The following is a 20457-nucleotide window of genomic DNA, read 5'->3' as shown; positions in this document are numbered from 1 at the left end:
ACACCGCGTCAGTCTGCGAGCGATTTTCGAAACTGTCAATAACAAACTCAGTAAAACAGAGTAGATTTGTTGCGGTGGAACGTTTCGGAATGAATCCATGTTGGTCGCTTGATAGTTCCTGGCGGCAGTGAGCGAAAATGGGATCAATCACCACCAGCTCGAACAGCTTCGATGCAGCGCACAGAGCCGATATACCTCTGTAATTCTCGATGTTCCTGCGATCGCCTTTTTTGTGGACAGGGAACATGAAGGCTTGCTTCCATGCGCACGGGAACTTTCCAGATGCGAGGGATAGGCGAAATAGGTGTAAGAGGGGTACACCATATTCTTGATTTACACAACGAAATGGGGGTGTTTAAATCGAGAATCGTTTAAAAAAAGAATTTCAATGACTTAAATTGAGAATAGGACTTAAATTAAGAATATTTGGGATTTCGTAACTTTTCGGAAAATTTTCAAAATGTATCAATTGTATTTTGTTAAGAAATGTTATTAAAACATTTTATCATGGTTTTGGAACACCTGGGATGTTCTAGTCCATCCGAAACTTCCGCAAATGTTGTGCAACAGGCTTACCAAAGAAACAAGTAGAAACTTCAAGATTTTGACAACGGATCCTACCCAGACTGCTTCAGTGAGTGTGGTAGGCTACAGATCATTATTGTGACAACTAATTGGGATGATCTGGGTCATCCAAAGACTTCCTAGAGTTAAGATCTGTGAATCTACCGCCGTAACAAGCAAGAGGTCGACGGTTTTTGACCCCGGAATATATCCGCATAGCTTCAGTGAGTATGGTAGACTACTTTGCTGGAGTGTTGGGATGTGTTTGGATGTCCTGGGTCATCCAAAGACTTCCTAGAGTTAAGATCTGTGAATCTACCGCCGTAACAAGCAAGAAGTCGACGGTTTTTGACCCCGGAATATATCCGCATAGCTTCAGTGAGTATGGTAGACTACTTTGCTGATATGTTGGGATGTTCTGGGACATCCAAGAACTCCCTGGAGTTAAGATCTGTGGGTCTACCGCCGTAACAAGCAAGAGGTCGACGGTTATTGACCCCGGAACATATCCGCATAGCTTCAGTGAGTATGGTAGACTACTTTGCTGGGGTGTTGGGATGTGTTTGGATGTCCTGGGTCATCCAAAGACTTCCTAGAGTTAAGATCTGTGAATCTACCGCCGTAACAAGCAAGAATTCGACGGTTTTTAACCCCGGAATATATCCGCATAGCTTCAGTGAGTATGGTAGACTACTTTGCTGATATGTTGGGATGTTCTGGGACATCCAAGAACTCCCTGGAGTTAAGATCTGTGGATTTACCGCCGTAACAAGCAAGAGGTCGACGGTTATTGACCCCGGAACATATCCGCATAGCTTCAGTGAGTATTGTAGACTACTTTGCTGGGGTGTTAGGATGTGTTTGGATGTCCTGGGTCATCCAAAGACTTCCTAGAGTTAAGATCAGTGAATCTATCGCCGTAACAAGCAAGAAGTCGACGGTTTTTGACCCCGGAATATATCCGCATAGCTTCAGTGAGTATGGTAGACTAGTTTGCTGATGTGTTGGGATGTTCTGAGACATCCAAGGACTCCCTGGAGTTAAGATCTGTGGGTCTACCGCCGTAACAAGCTAGAGGTCGATGGTTTTTGACCCCGGAACATATCCGCATAGCTTCAGTGGGTACGGTAGACTAGTTTGATGATGTGTTGGGATGTTCTGGAACATCCAAGGACTTCCTGGAGTTAAGATCTGTGGATCAACCGACGTAAAACGCAAGAGGTCGACGTTTTTGACTTTGGGAAATATCCGCAGAGCTTCAGTGAGTTTGATAGACTTCTTTGCTGTTATGTGAACATCTCGTTCCAGAAAGTTCTTGTTACAGCCATAGACCCTTGTGTTATAACTCAATGGAGTTCTTGGAAGACCCAAGACAGTCCAATACATTAGCAAAGTAGTCAACCATACTCACTAAAGTTATGCGGGTTTGTCCCAAGGTAAAAAACCATCGGCCTCTAGCTTGTTACGGCGGTAGACCCACAGATCTTAATTCCAGGGAGTCCTTGGATGTCCCAGAACATCCCAACACATCATCAAACTAGTCTACAATACTCACTGAAGCTATGTGGATATATTCCGGGGTTAAAAATCGTCAACTTCTTGCTTGTTACGGCGGTAGATTCACAGATCTTAATTCCAGGGAGTCCTTGGATGTCCCAGAACATCCCAACACATCAGCAAACTAGTCTACCATACTCACTGAAGCTATGCGGATATGTTCTGGGGTCAAAAATCGTCGACCTCTTGCTTGTTATGGCGGTAGATTCACAGATCTTAACTCCAGGGAGTTCTTGGATGTCCCAGAATATCCCAACACATCAGCAAATTAGTCTACCATACTCACTGAAGCTATGCGGATATGTTCCGGGGTCAAAAACCGTCGACTTCTTGCTTGTTACGGCGGTAGATTCACAGATCTTAACTCTATGAAGTCTTTGGATGACCCAGGACATCCAAACACATCCTAACACCCCAGCAAAGTAGTCTACCATACTCACTGAAGCTATGCGGATATGTTCCGAGGTCAAAAATCGTCGACCTCTTGCTTGTTACGGCGGTAGACCTACAGATCTTAACTCCAGGGAGTTCTTGGATGACCCAGATCATCCCAATTAGTTGTCACAATAATGATCTGTAGCCTACCACACTCACTGAAGCAGTCTGGGTAGGATCCGTTGTCAAAATCTTGAAGTTTCTACTTGTTTCTTTGGTAAGCCTGTTGCACAACATTTGCGGAAGTTTCGGATGGACTAGAACATCCCAGGTGTTCCAAAACCATGATAAAATGTTTTAATAACATTTCTTAACAAAATACAATTGATACATTTTGAAAATTCTCCGAAAAGTTACGAAATCCCAAATATTCTTAATTTAAGTCCTATTCTCAATTTAAGTCATGGACATTCTTTTTTTAAGTCATGACTTAAAAAAAGTTGCGTAAATCGAGAATCGTTTAAAAAAAGGTGACTTAAAAAAAGAATATGGTGTACTTGTAATACCGATGAACAACGTTTCAACAGTGTCGAGGGGATCCCGTCCGGTCCTGGTGAGCTGGAGTGCTTTAGCTTAGTCACCGCAGCTGAGATGGCGTCTTCGTCAATTTCTATCGAAGCAAGAGAGCGGTCGCAACGAGGAACGTTGTCGGCAGCAGATCGGGCCTCGTCTTCGGTTACAGGTTCGCTTGAAAAAACGCTTGCAAACTTTTTGGCAAACAGCTTACAGATATCTTCGGTGCTCTCAGCTTCCTCGTCGGCCAGGTGCAAGGACGACGGCAGTCCAGATTCCTTACGATTCTCGTCAACGAATTTCCAAAATTTCTTGGGATTGGACTTTAATTCACGCTGCTTCCGGCGTTGGTAGCTTGCCATACAACTGCGGCTCAGTCGCTGGTATCTGCTGTTGATGCTCAAGTAATAATCTCGAAGAGAGAGTGTTCCGCACCTGGAGGAGACTTTAAAGGCAGCTCTCTTCTGTGTCTTGAGGTTGCGAAGCTCTGGAGTTTGCCACGGAAGGTGATAGGTGACACGCTTCCTGACCTTGGGTACGAACTGGTCGATGTGGTCTCGCATTATAGATGAGAACGTATCAACGGCAGCGTCGACGTCGACAGAATCCAACACACTCTCCCAGTTGATGCGACCCAGTGCTAGCGACATTCCTTCATAATCAGCACCGCGAAAATTGTAGCGTACAGTGTCTTGTCGATCACGAACCGTGCAGCTGTGGGTGCCGGGCACAGTGATGATAAGGGCGGGATGACGACGAACAACCTTGGCGAGCGGGATCGGAGCGGTGGTTAGCGTTGGGGCGAAATCCTGTGCGCTCACGAAGCAGAGATCGAGCCGACGCCCATCTTCGTTCTCCACATGATTAACTTGTTGCAAGGTCGCCATGTTATATCCTTCCAGGAGATCACTTGCGCAAGAGTGAAATTGAGAACGATCAGGATCTGGATATAAAAAGCCGTCGTGGGAAGGTGTCCAGGTCAGCTTCGGCAAATTGAAGTCACCCACAACGATGATGTCATCAGCCGGGCGCGCTCGTTCAGCTACGGATGCCACAGAATCAAGATGGATCCGGTACAGGTCCTTGTCAAAGGTCCGATCCGGTGGGAAGTAGACCACGCATAAGTAAAGCACACGATCAGCCAGTTTCACAGAAACCCAAACTTGCTGTTGTGTCAGGATATCACGACAAGATCATAACTTTTTTCATATGGAAAGTGATGACAATGCACAGAGTTTTTTCGGTTTTCAATGAATATCTCAGGATTGAAAAAGAATTTTGGGGATCTGTGAAGGTCAAAAGTTGAGGCATTGTGCGCTGCATAAAATGGCGTTCTTAACCTTAATTTGGCCCATAATGTACGTGCGACAACTTAGCACGACAGCGGCGTCATGCTGATTCATTTTGGTGCTGAAATTCGTTACATTGAATTCAATACAAAATATTAAATGCTGTGATGATCAATTTTCTTCTGAAATGATCAACGGCTTCACCTTTAAAGAAAAATTAAGTTTCATCATTCATCAGTAATTTTTGACTGATTTTCTGTATTCAAAGTTTTTAACATACTATAACAATAGTTATGTCAATGCACCAGAACCACCCTAGGGCACACTCATGCATTTATGCATATTGTTCCGTCTGCCGTGGCCCGTGTGTCGTCGATTGCACACTGCATAGTTGCATACGGCCGTTCGTTGGGCAGAAAGCCGGCAGCACCCAGACAGACCCACGGGCAAGCTCGGGTCTCGGGTAGCAGTGAAAAATGCACCACCAACCTCCAGGACTTCCCCAATCCAGTAGTGGCAAGTAACGAAAATAGGGCAGCGTTCGGAATGTGGAGGCCTCCAACGTCACGCACCTTTCATGTGTGTGTGTTTGTAAGTGTGCGGCACAGTAATGAAGGTGTGTTTGCAGTGTATGCTGTGTGTCGTGGGTCCTGTGCTATGTTGCTCTGGGGGACCTCAGTAATTGCAGGATATTGCTCGTGCTTATCAAAATATACACACAGCGAAGGGGCGACCTTCGTCTGATGATTTAATCATGGTGTGTCGGGACTTGCTGTAAAGTTCGACTTGTTTTCATTGTACCGTATGGGTTGGCGTTGTGGGAATTATCAACCTTTATGATTTTTTTTTCTATTGTGAAAAAGCTTTAAATATTATTTGCAGTAGCTTTTAAAAATTGAACAATACGCAAAAAAATAGTTTTCATGTTTAAAATTACAAGAAACGATTAAAAACGGCAAGGTCATCTACCACTCAAGGCTGGGTTATTCCACCCAAGTAGCACACTTTGTTCGCCAAAAGATTTCCGAACTTGTTGTTGAACTCATTTACTATGTTTTCCCAACGTCCCTGAGAACTCTTGAACGCTGGAAAAAGCGCACGTTTTTCTGTTGTTGAACATCTCTTAACCCGTTAGAAATGTGCGTGGTTTAATTAAGTTTTACCAGCGCACGTCCTACTTGCATAGAGAACGTTTGTTTAACATGTCATAAGAACTCTTGAATATAAGATTCTGAACCGGGTTGGATAACGTCATTAGAACCGTTTAGCAACATTCTGCCTTTAAGATTCAGGAGGGAGTTAAGCAAACATTTGTATAACCGTTCAAGAACATATCGTGGCAGACAAGAATGTTTAACAGGCTTTTCATAAAATATGTTCAAGGTGTTCGCTCAAAAGTTTTTTTTTCTTCATTTAATCCTTTATTTGTGAGAAATGTCGCTTTGCGATATTTAACTACCAGTTTTTGTATTTTTAGTTTGGACAGGGATACGCCATTTATGAATGATGGATAATAAAAATATCAACCATAAAAATCATTCAATTTCTTAATTATGCCTTTGGGATTTTTTTCAATTATGTTTGAGTGCTAATTAACATCGCTTGCTACTACTACTACTCTACTACTGCTGCTGGTTCCCGGTGCTGCATTTTCAGTTTTCCTTTTTGATGAAGAATGCTCAGGGCAAGTATCGAACTCAAGATCACTCCAAATGTCAAGTCCGGGCGCGCGTCTGCTTTTTTCCACGAGGGGTTATGTTGGATGAGCAGGCCTTAACGTCAATAAGAAATCTGCGGTCATCTAGGTTTTACCAAGTTCACTAACAGTTTGCCAAAACTTCTTTCAAACATAAGCTGTTTCTATTTTTAGAACTATCCTTGCTTGTTTCGTCAACATGCCCTTGCTCGGTGTTTAGAACACGAACGCGAACTTCACATAAACAACTAGTTTACGAGAAATCCCAGCCGAAGCCAAAGGTCAAATCTACTATGTTATCACGTTTAGCAAACTGAAATGAAACATCATGTCTGCAAATGTCATTTTGCTTTTCGAGTTCTACAAGCATGTTGCATTGAGGTCAGAATAAACTTCAAAATGAACTGTTCGTAACCCGTTGCTAGATTTGGCATTTGTGTTACACAGCCATGTTGAACAATGGTTTTTTGGTCAAAATGTGAACAATTGACCAAATTTTTTGACACTTATTCAATAATTAACGAATAAAAACACTTATGCAGCAATTGTTGAACAAAAAAATAAAGAGCGATGTTTTTCTTGCTACTTGGGCAGTGTGAAATAAATTAATGAATTAGTTTTGTTTATTTTTTATTAATTCCATCTTCTCATAAAATTTTGAAACTTCATTCAATTATAGTTAATTTATCGGCATTTATAGATTTTCGACGACTATTTTTCGTGGGTGACATTGAAAGGATTCCAATTTATTTTTGAATGTGAAAACAACAGTAGCAGTCCTCAACAGACTGGTAAGCTCAGAGTAAAGAAACAAAAATAAGTTTTGCGTAAGTATTAGCTTATTTTCTCAAACAAAGTGTATAAAGATAACATCTACAGTGCATCTATAATTCTCGTTAAAAACATGATTATCTCAGCCTTACGACAATTTATTTCGGTTCGACCAATAATTTGCTATTTGTCATAAGTTGTAGCAAAGTACTTTTGGTATTTTAATTAATAATTTGTATGAGCTCTGTTCATGTGCTACTGGTTTGCATCTGGCTGGAATAAATTATTACTAGGTATCTGGAAAGACTCCAGAAATGCTTGTAAGCTGCCAATAGTTATGTCAGTATCATGTCGCATAAATTAGTTCCAGATACACCTTTCTCAAGTGCAGCTTATCATGTTTTATTTTTTCTTGAAGTTTTTACAATCTGACTCGCAAGTAGCAGCAAAACCCGTTCTTTACTAACGACATAATGGAAGCAAAGTTACAAACAGTGCTTTTGGCACCTCATCTTAATCACAATATAATTGTGGCATTTGCAGAAGCTGTGTTTTTTTGCGAACGCTTTCTCAGGCACAATTATTTGAAACAAATATTCATTACAATTGCATGTCGAGCCAGACAAGTCAGCCGATTTGAAATACATTTCCGACAAGCACCACATTGTGGCCACAACCATGCGAAATCGTCATTAGCGCGCAGGTCTGTGCGATGACGTTGTCATCACTTGCGATGCTCTAACATTATGTCTGCAGCAGGCCGGCCCTGAGTCAGAAGAATGTACAAAGTGTACGGTTTAAGAGCGGTGGCGGCTGCTCCAAATTATAGGCTTCTTCTGAAGAAACCGCTAGACTGCGCGAAATTAAGGTGTGCGATAATTGGGTGTCGATTGAAGTTGGTGGTTTTCGAGTAATCACTTTTTTTGTAAGGACTTTAAAGCTGGATTATTTGATTTTTTTTTTACAATTTGTGCCTTTTTCATTTTTTTTTTGATTATCCGAAATTAGACCTTTTAATCTGCATGGAATTTTCAAGCTATAAATAAGCTACCCAGCAGCACAACTAGCGACATAAAAGAAGTATTGTTCCCGCACGGAAGTATCAACATTGTTTGCCTAATTCGATACTAGCCGTTCGAGAAGTGTGCGCAGGAGTGCAACCAAGAAGGAAAACGCAAAGCCACTAACAGTTATTAATGCTCGGCAAAGGTGCTTTCAATCACCACATAAATCATGAATGAAAAACGGTTGTACACCACCATTAAGGGACCGTAGTGTAACATGATCTCCCACCTCCCGACCGGGAGGTTGGGCTGTCTTTTCTCCTCTTCTAAGAGTGCGCCACGGAAGCCACCGGGGTAAGTCCACACACAAAGTCAAACGGTTCAGCGAAGGAATAAATTATGATGGCGGTATTTCGGTGGAAATGGGAAGCTTTTTGTCGAGTTATCTCGCCTACACACGTCCCGGCATAAAAGAAGCAAGCAAAAAAGTCAGGATTAGAAAGCCCAAGTAGGTGGTAGACACTTTTGCGCGAGATCAAAGCTGGTCGATAAAAAAGATACATTAACGGAGCAGGGAGTCCTTCTCCATAAAGCACAGCTTTCAGCCCTTTTGGAGGTGACCGACTCGAGCTCTGGAGTTAGGGGTGTCTTTGATTGTAAGGTTATATTTTAAATTACTTTTACTAACTGACTGAGTCCCGGCCTTTGACCCGAAAATTAACTTCAAAATTAGACATCCTTCCATCAACCACGTAGCCTTCAATTTTGATTTTTTTTAGCCCCATTCCACTTCCGTGTTTTTGCCTCCCACACCTTACTGAGGAAAGGCTATAAAATCACTCGAAAAATGAACTTAATAATTTGACCTCGTAGACCCACCTTCACGTAAACATATCGACTCAGAATCATGTTCTGAGCAAATGGATGTGTGTAGGTGGGTGGACAAAAAAATTGTCACTCGATTATCTCCGGGCTGGATGAACGGATTTTGACCGTATTAGCCTCATTTGATCCGTCTTGGGGACCATTGGTCTCTATTTAAAATCAGCAAGTTTAGTTAAGTACTTCAAAAATTATGCTAAAAAAACAATTTTGGCGTATGTCCGGAAGACTGTAAAAAGGTTTGTTTTTGCAAGAAAACCTATCATGTTATACATTTTCAGAAAGGTATTAAAAAAACCTTTCCAAAACATTGAAGATTTGGCAACCCTATCAAAAGTTATTAGCACATAAGTGTTATATATACATTTTTCTAGGCCGGATCTCAGATATTTAAAAAAAATGATGTCCGGGTTCATCATGCGATTTGTCGTTAGTTAAATAATCGAAAGACCTTTCAAATGAGCCTAGAACATCGAGGATCTGACAACCCTATCAAAAATTATCAGCACTTAAGTGTTATTTATACACTTTTTGTAGACCAGATATTTCAATGAAAATTATGCCCGGATCCCTTAAGCAACCTATCATTAGTTAGATAATCGAAAGACCTTTCTAATGAGCCTAAAACATCGAAGATCTGACTACCCTATCAAAAGTTATTAGCACTTAAGTGTTATTTATACACTCTTTGGAGGCCGGATTTCAGATATTGTGATAGAAATATTGTCTGAATCTTCCATGCGAACTATCGTTGAATAGGTTTTTTATCAGACCTTGCCGATGAGCCAGGAATATAGAAGGTCTGCGAACCCTATTAAAAGAAATGAGTAATAAAGTTGATTTGTTAAACATGTTGAGGGGGAATGTTGCTATTTTTACTGAATGTATTGACTTTTTTTTTTTAATTTATATTTATTCAAATTTCTTTTCCATGTACATTCATTCAGTTAAAATATTATTGAGTGTCCAATCACAAACGATGACTTTTCACCTCAATTTTAAATACTAGCAACTTTCATTTATTCATGAAATATTGTAGCTTTCGCTATTCAGTGATTTCAAATGTAGGAGGTCCTACATGTACAAAAGGAAAAGGGATACCTTAAAACTAACTTATAAACTATATAAAGAGCGGATCAATGCAGCTGAAGACTGCAATGATTTTTGTCGAAATGCATCAATTATCTTATTGGACATAACATCCAAAGTGTCAACTTCAGCTAATTGATGAAGTTCACTGGTGCTGAACCAGGGAGGAAGTTTCAGAATCATTTTCAGAATTATGTTCTGAATCCTCTGAAGTTTTTTCTTCCTGGTTAAGCAACAGCTTGTCCAGATCGGCACAGCATAAAGCATGGCAGGTCTGAATTTTTTTTATTAATTAACAGTTTATTCTTGAGACAAAGTCTAGAATTCCTGTTTATAAGTGGATACAAACATTTAATATATTTGTTACATTTAACCTGGATACTTTCAATGTGATCCTTGTAAGTAAGGTTTTTGTCAAAAGCAAGTCCAAGATATTTCACTTGATCCTCCCACTTTAAATTTACCTCATTCATCTTTATAATGTGATGACTTTTTGGTTTAAGAAAATCAGCCCTTGGTTTGTGAGGGAAAATAATAAGTTGAGTTTTTGCAGCATTTGGAGTAATTTTCCATTCTTTCAAATCAGAATTGAAAATATCCAAGCTTTTTTGTAATCTTCTTGTGATGACACGAAGGCTTCTGCCTTTGGCGGAGATGCTTGTGTCATCAGCAAAAAGTGATTTCTGACATCCTGGGGGCAAATCAGGCAAGTCAGAAGTAAAAATATTGTATAAAATTAGACCCAAAATGCTTCCTTGAGGGACGCCAGCACGTACAGGTAGTTGATCAGATTTGCTATTCTGATAACATACCTGCAGAGTACGATCCGTCAAATAATTTTGAATAATTTTCACGATATAAATCGGAAAATTAAACCTTTTCAATTTCGCAATCAAACCTTTATGCCAAACACTGTCAAATGCTTTTTCTATGTCTAGAAGAGCAGCGCCAGTAGAATAGCCCTCAGATTTGTTGCTTCGAATTAAATTTGAAACTCTCAACAACTGATGAGTAGTTGAATGCCCAAGGCGAAATCCAAACTGCTCATCAGCGAAAATTGAATTTTCATTAATGTGCGTCATCATTCTATTAAGAATTATTCTTTCGAATAATTTACTAATAGATGAAAGCAAACTAATGGGCCGATAGCTTGAGGCTTCAGCAGGATTTTTATCCGGTTTCAAAATCGGAATTACTTTGGCATTTTTCCAACTACTGGGAAAATATGCCAAATCAAAACATTTGTTGAAAATATTGACCAAGCTACTTAAAGTTGCTTCTGGTAATTTTTTAATTAAAATGTAAAAAATGCCATCCTCACCAGGGGCTTTCATATTTTTAAATTTTTTGATAATAGATTTTATTTCATTCAGATCCGTATAAAAAACTTCATCTGATGAAAATTCTTGTTCAACAATATTCTGAAATTCTATTGAAATTTGATTTTCAATAGGACTCAAAACATTCAAGTTGAAATTATGAACACTCTCAAACTGCTGAGCAAGTTTTTGAGCTTTTTCCCCATTAGTTAATAGAATATTATCACCATCTTTTAAAGAAGGGATGGGTTTTTGAGGTTTCTTAAGAACCTTTGAAAGTTTCCAAAAAGGTTTGGAATAAGGTTTAATTTGTTCGACATCTCTTGCGAACTTTTCATTTCGCAGGAGAGTGAATCTGTGGTCAATAACCTTGTCACCTCCCCATTTTCGGGGAAAGTGCGAGCATGAGACAAGATGGAGTACTATTGAATAGCAGGAGTACCATTTCCTGCACAGATGCAATAGAACACAGCAAACAATAAAAAAGGGTCGAATTCCAACAGAATCCCAGATAATCAACCAGCCCTCCCAAGACAAGGATAAATTCAACCTACACAGAAATAAAAGAGGGGATTTTAGCGTACTTACATCTATATTGGCGAACTAAACCTAGTTGGCGTCCTTAAAACTAGAGTTGCGGGTGTAAACCTGTGTGTGTGTGTGACCCCGTGTATCCCTCGATCCGGAACAACGTTGCTGCCCGGGCAGAACCCAGCTTGGTCACCGGCGAGAACGCCGGCCATCCGGTGCATTTGCCCCGCCGTCCAGTCGGCAGGAATGCACAGCAGCGCACCGCTCCACACCACGGCTCCAGCCATGATGGAAATTAGCTTGCGAAACAGGAAATGAAGGCCTGCACAATGGCAGACAATAGAAATTAGCACACATTTCAGGGACGAAGCACATTTTTTGGGACTTATTTTAGAATGGCGGTTAGATCTTTTTCTTACCGATCTCAAGTACTCCTAACTACTCCAGCATGGCCATGCTATCCATGCTGAACGTAGACGCCACCTCACTAGCACACAAAAAGTACAAAAAAGACTCAAATTAACACCAATTAAGCACACGAGGGAGGGTCGCCACTCTACCTCTCCACCACGACCAATTTACGGTGTCGCGGCACCTCGCACTCCAGTGCGGTTATTATTCCACGCCTTGTTCTTCCTCCTAGGCGAAACAATCAAAATTACATTTAAAATTAGGCTCACATCACACAATCCGCACAAAATTACACTGGTGAGACGGTTTTCACCACAGAAATTCCTCGAACTAAACTTCTTCTTCAGGTCGATCGTCTGGCGGAAAATATATCGGGTTGACGATCGACGCGGTCTCCTTTACGATAAACCAGTGACTGATCACGATCCGCGGGCGACGATCGGCTATATTGCCTGACCGATCGCGCCTCGCTTTATCACTCACGACTCTAGTTGGCGTCGGCCGATAAGAGATTGGAGAGTGAGTACCGGGGCGTCGCCAGGGTGGCTGCTCGACTTGATTTCCCCAACGGGAAATTAGTTTGATGCTGGCATGGTTGATGTCGGTCCGGTATGTTGATGTGATGATGAGCATAAACATAATCGGTGGGTGTGCATGTTGTGTTTTGTGCTAGGGTAATCATTCAACGATCGGCCTTCGGTTTTGAAATTGCCCAATATCTAGTGCATACGTGCCTTATGTGCGTACGGTTAGCTGGGAGATCACGCACTCGCGAGAGTAAGTGCGCAATCGGCATCGATCGGCTGCTGGGAAGCCGCGATCGATGATGATGATGGTTCTTGGCTTCTTGTTTGTGTTGTAAGTGTAGTGGTTTTATAAAAAATCTAGCAGACAAAAGATCAAATTTGGCCCTGATCGGGATGGCTTAGGGCACTCTTCTTATTATTCGCAGACTTTTACTGTTGCGATGGTAAACTGCAGCAGGCAGGTTACAACCTTTTGCAAATCTTTTTGAATTCGCTTCAGTGCAGGATCACGAGAACGTTGGTACTGTCTTCGGCGAACATTTTTCAGACGAATCAAAAGCTGAAGATCGTCATCAATAATGGGAGAATCAAATTTGACTTGGACTTTAGGAATAGCAATATTCCTAGCATCCAAAATTGCATTAGTTAAAGATTCCAAGGCTGAATCAATATCAGCTTTGGTTTCTAAAACAAAATCATGATTTAAATTATTCTCAATATGATGCTGATACCTGTCCCAATTAGCTTTGTGGTAATTAAACACAGAACTATTGGGTCTGGTAACTGCTTCATGAGAAAGTGAAAAAGTTACTGGAAGGTGATCAGAATCAAAATCAGCATGAGTCACTAAAGGACCACAATACTGACTTTGGTTTGTCAAAACCAAATCAATTGTTGATGGATTTCTAACAGAAGAAAAGCAAGTTGGCCCATTCGGGTATAAAACCGAATAAAGACCAGAAGTGCAATCTCTGAATAGAATTTTACCATTGGAATTTACTTTTGAATTATTCCAAGATTGGTGTTTGGCATTAAAATCACCGATGATCAAAAATCGAGATCTATGCCGAGTAAGTTTATTCAAATCCCCTTTGAAATAATTTTTATTTTCCCCAGTTCATTGGAATGGCAAATATGCAGCTGCAATCATAATTTTCCCAAAAGAAGTTTCAAGTTCAATGCCCAAACTTTCAATAACTTTTAACTTAAAGTCACGTAACGTGCTATAAGTCATACTACGGTGGATAACTATTGCAACTCCACCGCCATTTCGATTCATTCGGTTATTAGTTATAACTTTATAATCTGGATCACTTTTCAAATAAGTGCCAGTTTTTAAAAATGTTTCGGTTATAACAGCAACATGCACGTTATGAACTCGTAAAAGTTGAAAAATTCATTTTCTTTCGCTTTTAAAGAGCGAGCATTAAAATTCATAATATTGATGGAATTACTTAGATCCATGATTAAACTTCAGGGTAAGAACAACATCATTCGCAAATTTTAATCCAATCTGGATTGCTTCCATCATGGATGTAGCATTACTCATTGTTTGAATCAAACCAAACAGTGAGTTTTGCAAAAAGTCATTTTTCAAACGTAACATCGCCGAGATCAGAAGATCCCAAAGCGTTGCCAGCAGAAAAATTTTCAAATGAGATTTGAGGTACCTGCCCAATTTCAGAAAGATTGGTAGAGGATTTAAAATTCGTGGATGAACCCGAAACGACGTTAGCATAAGAAATGCCATTGTTGTTACCTAACTTTTCCACGGTAGGGGTATTTCTAGAATTGTACGAGTGAGACCGCACGAACGTTTGATTTAAAGATGCAGGTACAACCTGACTTTGAGAAAATTTCGGTTTGGATTTCGGCTGATGCTTAGCACGAGAATCCAAAACCTTTTTTCTGATGGGGCAATCCCAGAAATTTGATTTGTGATTTCCACCACAATTTGCACATTTAAATTGGGTGACTTCTTTCACGGGACAATTGTCCTTGTCGTGAGAAGAATCCCCGCAAACCATGCATTTTGGAACCATGGCGCAATGATCAGTACCGTGACCGAATGCCTGGCAACGCCGGCACTGGGTCAGATTCTGGCCATTACCGCCATGTTTCTTAAAATGCTCCCACTTTACCCGTACATGGAACAAAAACTGAACTTTGTCCAAAAGTTTCAAATTGTTGATTTCATTTCTGTTGAAATGAATCAGATAAAATTGTGAAGTCAAACCAAAGCGAGAAATATTCCCGTTTGATTTTTTCTTCATCGGTATTACTTGGGATGGGGCAAAGCCAAGCAACACCTTAAGTTCGTTTTTGATCTCATCCACCGACAAGTCATTGGAGAGACCTTTCAGGACCACCTTGAATGGCCGAGCATTCTTGGTCTCATACGTGTAGAAATTGTGTTTGTGGTTTTTTAAATAACCAACAAAAGTTTGGTGATCTTGTAAAGATTCCGTCAACAAGCGACATTCTCCTCTTCGACCAAGCTGGAACGAAACTTTCAAATTGCAAGTTTCCTTGCAATTCTTCAGTTGCGTTCGAAAGCTGGCCAAATCGGAGACGGAAGTCACAACAATTGGCGGAGCCTTTACTCGTTTCTCGACGGCAGAAGGCTCAGTACGAGGAGAAGGTTCCTTGTCATCAGTTTCGGATAAAACACCGAAACTGTTTGTCAATGGAATTGGAGGATTGACCTCACATTCAGAATCAGAATCAGACCTCAGAAGAGGCTGTTTTCTTTTCTGTTTCCGTTAGCCGGTTTAGCGTTCAAACGCTTCACCGACGTAACGACCAAATCTTCTGAAGATTTGCGTTTACCTTTGTTTTGACGCATTTTGCAAGCAAAGTTCTCTTAAAAAGATGGCTTCGTTTGTAAAATACAACAGAATTTCAGGCGGGGTTAGTCTTGAAAAGACTGTTTAGAATTTTGGAAAATAACTCAGGTAGTCTTTAAAAAGACTGTGAATTTTGTTTTGAAATAACTCTGAGCTTAGGTAGTAAAAAATACCGCAGCTCTAGTGTCCGTTCACCACGAAGGTTCGCAAGACACTGAATGTATTGACTTAATGAATGTGAGGAAGGCACCAACCACCTAAAGGTGGGTTGAGTAACGTTTTTTTTAATGTTATTTTTTACTTTATGGATGGTCCGTGATTTTTCGCTAGATAAATATTTTTTTTTCTGCTGATTTGAAAATTTTGAAAATATTGTTTTTCAAAAGAACGGAACATTATATCATGTTAGACATTAAAAGTTGGACGCCTGTTTGTTTGTCTTTCAGAGGCTATATCTCAGCAACTACACAGAAAAAAAACAATTCTCGTAATCGTGAATTAAGTTCACGAATGTGAGAACCACGAAGGAATTTATTCATGAGTATGGTGCATTTGCACCATAATCGTGCATATATTCCTTAGTGGTTCTCGCATTCATGAATTTTATTCACGATTTCGAGAATTGTTTTTTTTTTCGTGTATTGGTGCAATCTTCAATGCACGTGAAGCTTATTCACATAGGTAAAAAGTCACATTTTTCATTAGCACAAAATAGTCGTTCATGCAACAAGTTGCAAAAAGAAGATTTTTCAGCACGAGTTGTACATTTATCCAAGGCGTCATCCATACAGTATGTCACGCTTAAATCGACCAAAACACAAATTTCATCAAAATGAAAAAAAAAAATACAAAATTTGCTGATTTTGAAGGGAATCCCTTAGTATTTCTTTTAACACTGAAACGCCCAACGCATGTCCAACTTACACGGACGCCCAAGCCTCCCAAAAAAGTTGGAACGGTAACTTCAACACGCCCGTTCTCGGGCATAACTCAACCAATCGGGACGATTCTTGTTCCCAGTGATTTGTAAGAATGTCTAGATGATCCTAAAATTTTGCAGAACTTGATTTGAACAAATCTGTAATTTCTGCGACCGAAAACATCGTTCCAACTTTTTTAAACGACTGCCTCCGCGGAATTTTCGGCGATTTTTTTTTTACACGCGAAAAAAAAAGTTGGAACGATGTTTTTGATCGCAAAAATTACAGATTTGATCAAATTAAGTTCTGCAAAGGTCTAGAATCATCTAGACATCCTAACAAATCACTGGAAAGAAGAATCATCTTGATTGGTTGAGTTATGCCCGAGAACCATTGAGTTGAAGTTACAGTTCCAACTTTTTTGGAGCTTTGGGCGTTGGAATGTTAATGAGTGATACAAATTAGTTGGTCTGAAAAAAGTTTCATTCCTTTTTTTATAAATGAAAAAATTATATAAATATGAAACAATATGGGTAAAGACGACCTCCCATGGAGGTATGACGTTTAGTGCTGTTAATTAACTATATGAACTATATAAGATTGACAGAACATACTTTTTTTGTTTATCATAAGTATTTAATTTGAAAAAAAAAATCATACTTCAAGTGTAAACAAAAAATATATTTGAAAATTTAATACTGTGCGACCATGTTTCTTTTAAAACTGTGAACTTTCACAACAAAACATAAAAAATTTGATGCAAATGACAAGTTTCAATATTCTGAGTCAATTATAATTACTAAAGCAGTAAAGCGTATAAAGAAATGTCTTGGAATCGGTAAGTAACAGCATTTTTAATGAAATAAAAGATATTTTCATTGCAAATGCTTTTTAGTTTTTACAAATAAGTCATAGAGTCAAATAACTTTTTGAAGTACAACTTTTAATTTAATAAAAAAACACGGTGTGATGCGTAGAACTAACTAGAGGTAACAACAGAATGGCGAGCCTGATATTTTTTTCCGCGTTTCGTCGGGGAGTCTAAAGCATCTTTTTTAAGATATTGGGCTTTTTTTTAAAGACTTATGAGAGATATCTTCAGAAAATCGCTGAAAATCGTCGGGTTCATTTACATATCCATTAAATTTCTTATGAATATACTTTGAAATACTCTGAATCACTGTAAATTACACATTTGACCAATATTTCGACGCTGTCGTGCTATAACGCTTTATAATGTTTGACCTTCAATGAACAAAAACGAGAGCATGTAATGTAAACAATAATAAACACGTTTTGTTTGGTTAATTATTCTGTGCATTGCACCGAAGTTTGATTGAAATTGGTTGCTGGAGTCCCGAGTTATAATTGGAACTGTCTACAGTAGTCGAGCTCGTACCTGTGTCAAACGCGTTCTATCTTAAAATCCCTTTGGCCATTTGTCGCACTCACACTAATGTTCAGGCTGTGTTAAGATAGCACGACAAGATTGAAACATTTTTCATATGAAAAGTGACAAAAATGCACGGAGCTCAAACTCTAAATGGTATGTAATCATTTTATCACGTTTATCTGTGGAGGTAGCACAAAAAGGGAGTGCGTATGGTTGCTAACAAAGGGAAACCAAGCGTGTTCAGGGATCCCAAATCCATTTACTGACATCAACTTCAAAAATGTAGAGTAGTGTAATTCATAAATTTAAAGATGTGGGATGGGAAGAGAGGCCGCCATCAGCTTTAAAAAATCTTTGCAACGGTCCATTCACTTATGTGTTTTAAGTTCAGTTTTATTTTCAAAGCATCAAAATATTAACATGACCATCCCCACAGTATTACAGCAGATGATGAATTAACTGTATCGACAGAAAGAGCATCCACAGTAAATGCCATCGCTCCGAGCTTAAGAGCTTCTTCTACAACACAGGGCTATCCCTGCAGCTCATCCAATCTATACGGCTGCCTCCTCCCGGGACAAGAAACTTTGCCAAAGCTTGAAGAGCCGCACTGGGGTGAAGCAGCGAAACTACGAACACACACACACACACATTGCTTGTTGACTTTTGCGAAGCGCTTGTACTCCCTGGTGGCCCCAGAACACGCGTTCGCGCGCTCCACATATCCGCGCCGGACCGGAGGTTAAGAAGGAAGCAGCAGAGGCTTCCTCGCGAAGTACATCGCGGGCAAATATTAGCTCAATAGGGCTCCGTTCAGCGCAGGCAAGCAAACATTACAGTAGTGAGTACACTGTACTTTTTTTTGTTAGCTATTTTGTACTGCTGGCTGGTCGACATTTGTACACTCGAAGGCAAATGTTTGGCTGGCCGGTCGAACAAGAAGACTGCAATTGTGCAGCATATCTTTATCGGACTCGGGGGGAGCAAACAAAACGTTACGGTGCGTTCTAAGTGCAACGTCAACGGTGCGAAATGTTGTCGGTAAACCGTGGTTCTTAGTGACAACTGCAATAATATGGCAATTAAAATGCTATTAACATTTCGAACCATCGAAGGTCAGTAAAGAAATCTTAAATCATCCAGTTCTGCCCAAATTACAGCTTCTGAAGAGTTGAACCTCTACTAATGACAAATTGTGTGCAAAATGTGGCACTCCGTCAGTGTCGATATCTCACTTCCGACGATCTCTCCGTTTGTCTTCTTTCCGACCACAATCGGACCATCATAATGATAATTTTACGCACCAGACTGCCAAAGCCAGAGTCGACCCAAAACCAAAAAAAAAAAATCCTTCCCACAGCCCCGGGGATAGTTCAGAGCATGGTCAGGAGAGTGGCTGCCTTAATGAACTCTCGATCGAAGCACAACTTCATTGTAAGAAGAAAACACACACGCACGCTCATCAAAGTTGTTCGCTGTTTATCAAAATCAATTTGATGGCGAAATAAATGGTGCGGCGCGGAAAGGTCACGCGGCAGGCTGGATGCAAGATTTTTTTTTAAATACAGTGAGTCAAATATTTGTCCGTACCCCCCCGTACGGAAAATGTTTGTGATATAAAAGTACATAAAATTCGACTAAAGTGCCATGTTTTGTACATCAATCGACGAGGCAGAATGTCCTCTTTAAGACACTGTCATTGGATTTGCAAAAAACTTTTTCTTAAAAAATACAAAAATAGTTTACTGAAAAAAGTAAAATAAAGAGGTCAAATAATTGTCCGTACCCCTTGTAAAAGTACAAAATCTGATCGATTTAAGTGAATTTATTTATGAAATGTTGTTTCTGTGTCAAATACTAGTACCTCTAGCCAGTTTGTGACAACTTTGAACTTCTGATAACTTTGTTTAGTTAGTTTATATTAAGAATTGGTTTAAATTTAGTTTTTTAAAGTAAAACTTATCAAAACATAAGTTTATAAACAACTATTTTTATAAAATTGCTATTTTATGTTGTAAGAGTCTCTATTTAACAAGTTTTAACAATATTTGTTCGAAATATACATTGTTTTCATCTTTTTATTGACATTTTCGACCAAAAATACTGTTTCGGAACAATACCGTTAAACAATCCGGATTGTCCCGGAACCGGTTTAACCCTCGGAGGAAATTTTGTGGTGGTCAGATAGAGGACAAAAAAACCCACCTCTTGCAATTTAAAGCATCCAATTTCGTCCACTATAGCCCGATTACGAGTCCCTAGTCTGAAATTTGAAATTTTCACTTTCCGTACTGAGAATTTTTGTACCGTCCTGGGACAGAATGTTTTGCTTGGGGAATTTGAAAATTTCAAATTTCAGACTAGGGACTCGTAATCGGGCTATAGTGGACGAAATTGAATGCTTTAAATTGCAAGAGGTGGGTTTTTTTGTCCTCTATCTGACCACCACAAAATTTCCCTCCGAGGGGTTAAACCGGTTCCGGGACAATCCGGATTGTTTAACGGTATTGTTCCGAAACAGTATTTTTGGTCGAAAATCAATAAAAAAATGAAAACAATGTATATTTCGAACAAATATTGTTAAAACTTGTTAAATAGAGACTCTTACAACATAAAATAGCAATTTTATAAAAATAGTTGTTTATAAACTTATGTTTTGATAAGTTTTACTTTAAAAAACTAAATTTAAACCAATTCTTAATATAAACTA

General features: G+C 39.6%; 1 protein-coding gene and 1 long non-coding RNA gene across 5 annotated transcripts in view; both read right to left on the bottom strand.

Annotated features, from left to right (window-relative positions):
* The window catches only part of LOC6035520 (doublesex- and mab-3-related transcription factor 1), a 253077-nt gene that overhangs the window by 78344 nt on the left and 154276 nt on the right, over nt 1-20457 (bottom strand). The gene's annotated exons all lie outside the window — the stretch shown is intronic.
* LOC119765439 lies at nt 11804-12491 on the bottom strand. Its single transcript, XR_005276726.1, has 4 exons — nt 12355-12491; nt 12211-12289; nt 12070-12137; nt 11804-11972 (listed from the first exon to the last, which is right to left on the bottom strand). It is a non-coding gene; the product is annotated as an uncharacterized LOC119765439 (long non-coding RNA).

The sequence above is a fragment of the Culex quinquefasciatus genome, chromosome 1, assembly GCF_015732765.1.
Source record: "Culex quinquefasciatus strain JHB chromosome 1, VPISU_Cqui_1.0_pri_paternal, whole genome shotgun sequence".
Taxonomy (NCBI): Eukaryota; Metazoa; Arthropoda; class Insecta; order Diptera; family Culicidae; genus Culex; species Culex quinquefasciatus.
The sequence above is the reverse complement of the archived record's forward strand: the minus strand, read 5'-3'. Positions and strand labels throughout refer to the sequence as shown.